Consider the following 6,542-nt stretch of genomic DNA (forward strand, 5'->3'; position numbering starts at 1 on the left):
CAGGAGTGCAGGGCGGTTGGGAGGGAGGGGTGGATGAAAATTGGAGGGTATAACCCACTGTTACTGTATTCAGTACCAAATTATCTGATGTTATATATGACCACACTGATCTGAAGGGCGACAGGTGGTCAAAAACAAAGAGGGGGATGGATCTGGAGTCGAGACTTGTATATTGCCCTCAAAGTCCTGCCTGGCCCTACTGGGGAATCTATGTGAGCCTGACTGGGAGGCTGAGGTAGGAGGAAGGGGTTGACATCACTTACTGCTGAACTTTGAACTGCTGAACTTTGTGAGGAAGGCCAGAGGATTGGAGCCATGCGCAGCACCTCATGGTGACTGCCGATGCCATAGTTCTGGCTTCTGAGTTGGCAACATCCAGAGCTGACTGGAGGGAGGTCCTGGTCAGAGTCTTGCCCTCCTATAGGATGCCCATGAACTCTTCCCTTGACATCTGTGGCAGGGAGTCCTTAAATTTGGACAATGAGACTCAAAGATTAAAATTGTACCTCCTCAGCAGGGCCTGCTGGTTGGAGATAATACATAACTGGAGACTGCTAGCTGAATAAATCTTACATCCAAACAGGTCAGTCTCTTGACCTCTGTTTTTGGATGTGGCACTTGGCTGCCTCTGACAGTCCCATTCATTCGCTGCCGAGTCCTACCACCCCCGGGTCCTACCAGGGACCCAGGGGTGGTGGTGTGAGTAAGAAAGCTTATGCTCAAATAAATCTGTTAGTCTTTAAGGTGCCACCAGACTCCTTGCTGTTTGTGTTGATATGAGTAAAGGTACTCAAACCTGCTGGCTGGGACATAGTATTTCTTCTCTGCCCTTTTTGAGATGTGGAGCAGAGAAGGAGTCTGCCACAGTGTTCTGACGGGGCCCATCACTGCTTTGTTAATGGGCAAGGCCACTCTGGAGGGAACTACTGCAGCCAGGATATCGATCTGGCTGTGTGCTAACTCCTTAAGTTCTCAACTTCCAGATCCAAGTTCACAGCAAGCCTTTTCAGGAGCTCCTGGTGGGCCCTGAAGTCATCCTGCAGGAGCGGGTTACTAGGGCCTGCGACCACCTTGTCTAGAGATGATGATGAGGTCTGTGCTGGCCACCTTCCATACTTCCACCATGTCTATTAGGGCCATTTCCTGGATGTTGGCACTGGGGTTGGTACTGGAGTCAGGATCTGGTGCTGGATAGCAAGAAATGGTAGGCCACCTTTCTGACACCACTATGACCAGTGGGAGGGGGGCCCAGTATCGGGGGCAACTCCCAAGGATTCCAGTACTGACACTGCATCAGACAGTGGCCTGATGGCCAGCCGCCAGCAGGAGGGCCGGTACCAAAGTCTGGTGTATAGTCTGTGTACTGGTAGGTTTTGGGTGGAGTGAAGGATTCCCCTTCTGACTCCGAGGATTCTCTTCCCCTGAAGACCATGGCGGTACACTACTCACTTCCACCTCTGGGCAGTGCCAGGGAACCAGGGACCAATGGCGGCCAGTGACCATGGCATCAAGACCATGGAGGGCTTACTCCTGGACAGTGCCATGGTGGTTGCCAAAGGACCTTGAGGGATCAGTGGGATGGGGAGGGACAGCAGGTCGTTTGCCACTTGAAAAACCTCCGAGGTTGAAGGGGCCAACAGATGACTGACCCCATGGCTGCTCCCAGGAGTTGGTGGCGGGTCCCGTACTCAACTCAGCACTCTAGGGGGAGTCAGCGGCACCATCAGAGGCTCAGGGGAGGACGAGTGACCTAACGTGGGTCTCACTATGCTAGCCATTCCTCGCTTGTCCCTCTTCTGCACCAGAAAATGCCCTCTCTTGGTGCATTGTTTCTTATGCCTCTTTCTCGGCACTGGGGATGGAGAGTGGTGCCGGGAGGAGCACAGTGCTGGGGGAGTGCTCCGCATGGATGTTGAGGTGCTGGTTGGAGGGCCGCCTCCATTAAAATGGCTTTCAGCCGAATGTCCCTATCCCTTTCTCATGTGAGGTCTGAAGTCCCTGCAGATAAAGCATTTCTCTTTAACGTGAGACTCCCCCAGACACTTTAGACAGCAAGGCACTTTGAGGCACACTTTGAGGCACACAGCTTGAAGCCCGGGATATGCCCAGCCCCTGGAGCAAAAGGTCCCACGATGACAGGGACAACTAGATTAAATCACTGGTCCCCAACGCGGTGCCTGCAGGTGCCATGGCGCCAACGGGGGCATATTAATGCACCCGTGTCCTGGCCCCCGGGAGAGCACCTGCCAAAATGCCGCCGAATTTCAGCGGCATTTCGGCAGGGACGCCTCTCAATGACGACGCTTGTCGCCAACAAGTGATGTCATCGAGAAGCGTCACCCCCTAATTTCAGCGGGGACGCCTCTCAATGATGCCACATGTCAACGGCAAGTGACATCATCGAGAGGCATCGCCGCCGAAATGCCACCAAAATTTGGCGGCATTTTGGCGGGTGCTCCACCGCTGCAGTGGTCCTTCATCTGGCACCCGCCAGATGAAAAGGTTGGGGACCACTGGGTTAAATAAACCCCTTCAATGACAATAGTTTCTAAACAACAGATTAATAAATATAGGCAATTAAAATATTAATAGATTTAATAACATTTTCCCCAAGTCTAATTTACAGCTCTCAAGCACGTTATCTTTAATGTGTATTTCAGGTAGAGTTTAGTGCTATCATTTCAGATAAGCAAATCCTTAATCTTATTAACATCACCATTTTTTTCTAAAGCTGTAGTGCATTGTTCTGAATGTATGATTTCATTTTGGAGTCCAATTTTGACACCAAAAGTACGGTATAAAATGTAGCTTGAAGTGTTTCTGTTCTAGAGAAAATATTCTCCAATGAATTATTAGGACTGGATTATGTTGAAGAAATAGAGTCAGATTTCTCTAACCACTAATTAGAACCTATTAATTTAAGGGACTAAAGAGAAAAAAATCATTTCTACTTCCTATGGTATTAGCCCCAGCTGGAGTCATGGTATGACTGGTGATAAGGAGTATATATATATAGAACTTCTTTTTGACTCACTTTTGATAGGATAATGAGAAAATGGAGGGGGGAAGAGAGAAATCCTTAAAGCCAAGAAAATTAGGTAGTAGGAGAATATCTCCTTGAAATTGTAGTACTTGTATATGATGTGCCTCATTGCAGAAGTTTATCAAAGACAAAAAGAAATACCTAGAAAAAGCCAAAAAAGTAACAAAAGAAAATTTATATTAAAAAAAAGTGTATAGCTCTAGGCAACAACTGGGTAGTCTGCATAAAAAGTAGGTGGAATATAATTAAAATTTATTTTAATGCTCAATTACTCAAATTCTAACAGTATTTTGACCAGGTGTGATAATGGTTTCAAAATTATCTGAATGGCTTTTGCAGTTTACAATGAAATACAAATCTCTTAAATTGAATGAATTCTTTGTAAAGCAACTCATCTCAGAACTTTTTTATCCTGCCCCCTGTACTTACATCTTAATATTTGTCAAGTACCATCTCTTGACTCCATTAAAAAAATCCAGTGAAGATATACCATTTCTCAAAAGGATTCAAACTATGAAGACCACATTTCACTTTGTTTTTTGTTAAGTAGTATTCTGTATTGTATTAGCTGACATCCTGAAGAATATTTTTAATATTATATTTGGAAAACTATTTATGATGTCCTAGGAATTGATAGGGAATCTCAGGCATTCAAAATAAACCACAGGTTTATATTTCTTTTCATTTGATTATATATTTTTTGCAGGAGAGGAGCTTTGAAAGACGTGCAGCTCACCTGATTCAAGGCTTAATCTCTAGATAGTGTCAAAGGGCCCAAACCTTGGAGATGCTGTGCCTCCTCAACTTCTGCTGCACTTATCTGGAGATGAGGGTGCACCGCATCCTGCAGGAGATGGTCAGCATCTACTGGATCAGACTCTAAGGTCTGGTCTACACTGGGGGGGGGGGGGTCGAACTAAGGTACGCAAGTTCAGCTACGCGAATAGCGTAGCTGAACTCGAACTACCTTAGTTCGAAGTACTCACCCGTCCAGATGCTGCGGGATCGAAGTCCGCAGCTCCCCCGTCGACTCCGCCACCGCCGTTCGCGGTGGTGGAGTTCCGGAGTTGACGGGAGCGCGTTCAGAGTTCGATATATCGAACTCCGAGATTAGACGCGATATATCGAACTCCGAGAAGTCGAATGCTAGCCGCCGACCCGGACGGTAAGTATAGACGTACCCTAAGTGAGCACATTTGTGATCACAATGAAGGGGAGAGAAGTTTCTATTAGATTGTCAAGCCTGTCCATTTCATAATGGCCCAATCATTTGACACATAAAATTACATTTGGGGACTCTACTTCTGTTCTTCGCCTCTGACATGGAAAAAGTGCTTAGCCATGGAGGAAAGTGATATGGAACAAGTGGCTCTGGCAAACTTTCACATGTATCAGGTAGTTCTGGAGAAAGCTACATAAAGCCCTCTTGTTACAGCTAGTGGTGAAAAGTTGATGGGAATGGGAGAAAAATAGCAGGGCTTAGAAAACTACCTTCTTCCCATACCAAGGGAAATATATAAAATTTTAATTACAACCAAAAACATTAACAATGGGGGAAGTAAAATAAATAATTTCACTTTCTGTAGTGACATGGTAATGACAATGTAGTTATGGTTAGGGAGAGAACTGAGAATTGGGGAAAGTTATTTTGGGTACAGAGTGTGACATTGCACTCCATATGATTTTATGAAAAAATGCTAATAAGTGTGAATATAATGTAACTGGAATATGCTTCATGCAAAAAGTCTCTTGTAAGGTATTATTACAAAGCTTATAATTTACTGAGTGTGGTTATTCTATTTCTATAAATGTATCATTCTTGTATCTGAAACTAGAAATACGAAATATAACTCTAAGGTTCTATTGTAATTATGCAAAGTGTGAGCAATTAATGGTGGTTTGGAATCTTGATGGCTCCCATCAACTAGGACAATTGGTTGTAAATAGCTTTGTTTAATTGCAAGCCTTCCTGTGAGTCAGGCCAGGAAGAGTGAAGGCTTGGGGTCTTACAGGACATGTGATCATGTCACCTGGTATTAGAATCCATCTTAAACCTGGTGCTTTTTTATTTAGAAGGAGGGGTGGGGACCCAGAGAGACAAAAGATTCCCATCTTCTGCCAAAGCTATATAAGGGGGTGGAACAGAACAAAGGAGGCTGCAGTCATGAGAAATCCCCTAGCTACCACCTGAGCTGGAACAAGGACTGTACCAGGGGAAAGGATTGGGCCCAGACTAGAAAGGAGTATAGTCTGTGAAAGAAGCTTATTGGAACATCTCTGAGGATGAAATTTACCTGTATTCAGGTTCTTAAATGTATTAGGATTAGACTTGCATGTTTTCTTTTATTTTGCTTGGTAACTAACTTACTTTGTGCTGTCTGTTATCACTTGGAACCACTTAAATCCTACTTTTTATACTTAATAAAATCACTTTTGCTTATTAATTAACTCAAAATAAGCAATTAATACCTGGGGGATCAAACAGCTGTGCATATCTCTCTATCAGTGTTATAGACAGCAGACAATTTATGAGTTTACCCTGTATAAGCTTATACAGATTTAAATGGATTTATTTGGGGTTTGGATCCCATTGGGAGCTAGGTGTCTGGGTGCTAGAGACAGGAACACTTGCTAAGCCGTTTTCAGTTAAGTCTGCAGCTTTGGGGGTATGGGTCGGACCCTGGGTCTGTGTTGTAGCAGATTAGCGTGTCTGGCTCAACAAAACAGGGTTCTGGAGTCCCAAACTGGGAGGGAAAACTGGCTCAGAGGTAGTCTCAGCACATCAGGTGACAGTCCCAACAGGGTCTCTGTGATCAAACCCGTCACACAGAGTTCCAAGTATTGCATATTTACTTAAACCTTCTTTTCTCAAGGATCATAAGTAAGTTTACAATAATTATAAGGGGAAAAAAATCCCTGTAAGGCCCTAGATTCTGCAATCAAATTTGTGTGTGCAGTCTCCTGTGCTGCTGCAGTGCCCCACTGAAGTCAATGAGGCTTCTCAGGGATACACATGCATGGATCTGATTGCAGAGGAAGAGAATGGTGTTTTTAGTCTTGTGTATTGTAAAGTCCCAAGAATACTGTAAGTGCTGAATAACAGTATGATACATAGAGCTTCTTACAAAGTCTTCCAGCCTTGTCTAGCAACTTTCCCAAGCTTTGTACTCCACTCATCTGTTCACACATTTTAAAAAAATAATTAAATAATGAATAAATAAAAAAATTGGAGGACCAAAGACTTGCAATTCTGAACTGAGAGAGGAAACCAAGTGGAATATCTTCAAGTGAAAGAGTATATTTTTTGTATATGCTTTTCACAACTCTTTCTGTCACAGAAAAAGGGAAATTCAGTCTAAAACAATACAACACAATTCATTAAAATTTCATCAAGATTCCAACAAATCCATAAAAGTCAGGGAACTCCATCACATTTTGTTTTGCTCTATGTTTTATGATAGGATTATAATTTTGTAATTAAAAAAAAGAATGCATGGGA

At 43.8% G+C, this 6,542-nt stretch overlaps 1 protein-coding gene across 5 annotated transcripts in view; it reads right to left on the bottom strand.

Moving 5' to 3' along the window:
• LOC120374990 (aldehyde oxidase 1-like) overlaps positions 1-6,542 on the bottom strand; it is a 109,868-nt gene that overhangs the window by 102,887 nt on the left and 439 nt on the right. Inside the window, exons 1-2 of one of the 5 annotated variants that reach the window (XM_039495475.1) lie at positions 3,035-3,184; positions 264-466 (exon numbers count right to left, since the gene is read on the bottom strand). The exons of 1 other annotated variant lie outside the window; for it this stretch is intronic. The gene's annotated coding sequence lies outside the window, so the exon portion shown is untranslated. Of the gene's footprint in view, positions 1-263; positions 1,042-3,034; positions 3,185-6,542 lie in introns of those variants that run through there. 3 more of the 5 variants (XM_039495476.1, XM_039495474.1, XM_039495477.1) reach the window with 3 other exon arrangements.

The sequence above is a fragment of the Mauremys reevesii genome, linkage group 11 (genome assembly GCF_016161935.1).
Source record: "Mauremys reevesii isolate NIE-2019 linkage group 11, ASM1616193v1, whole genome shotgun sequence".
NCBI classification, from domain to species: Eukaryota; Metazoa; Chordata; order Testudines; family Geoemydidae; genus Mauremys; species Mauremys reevesii.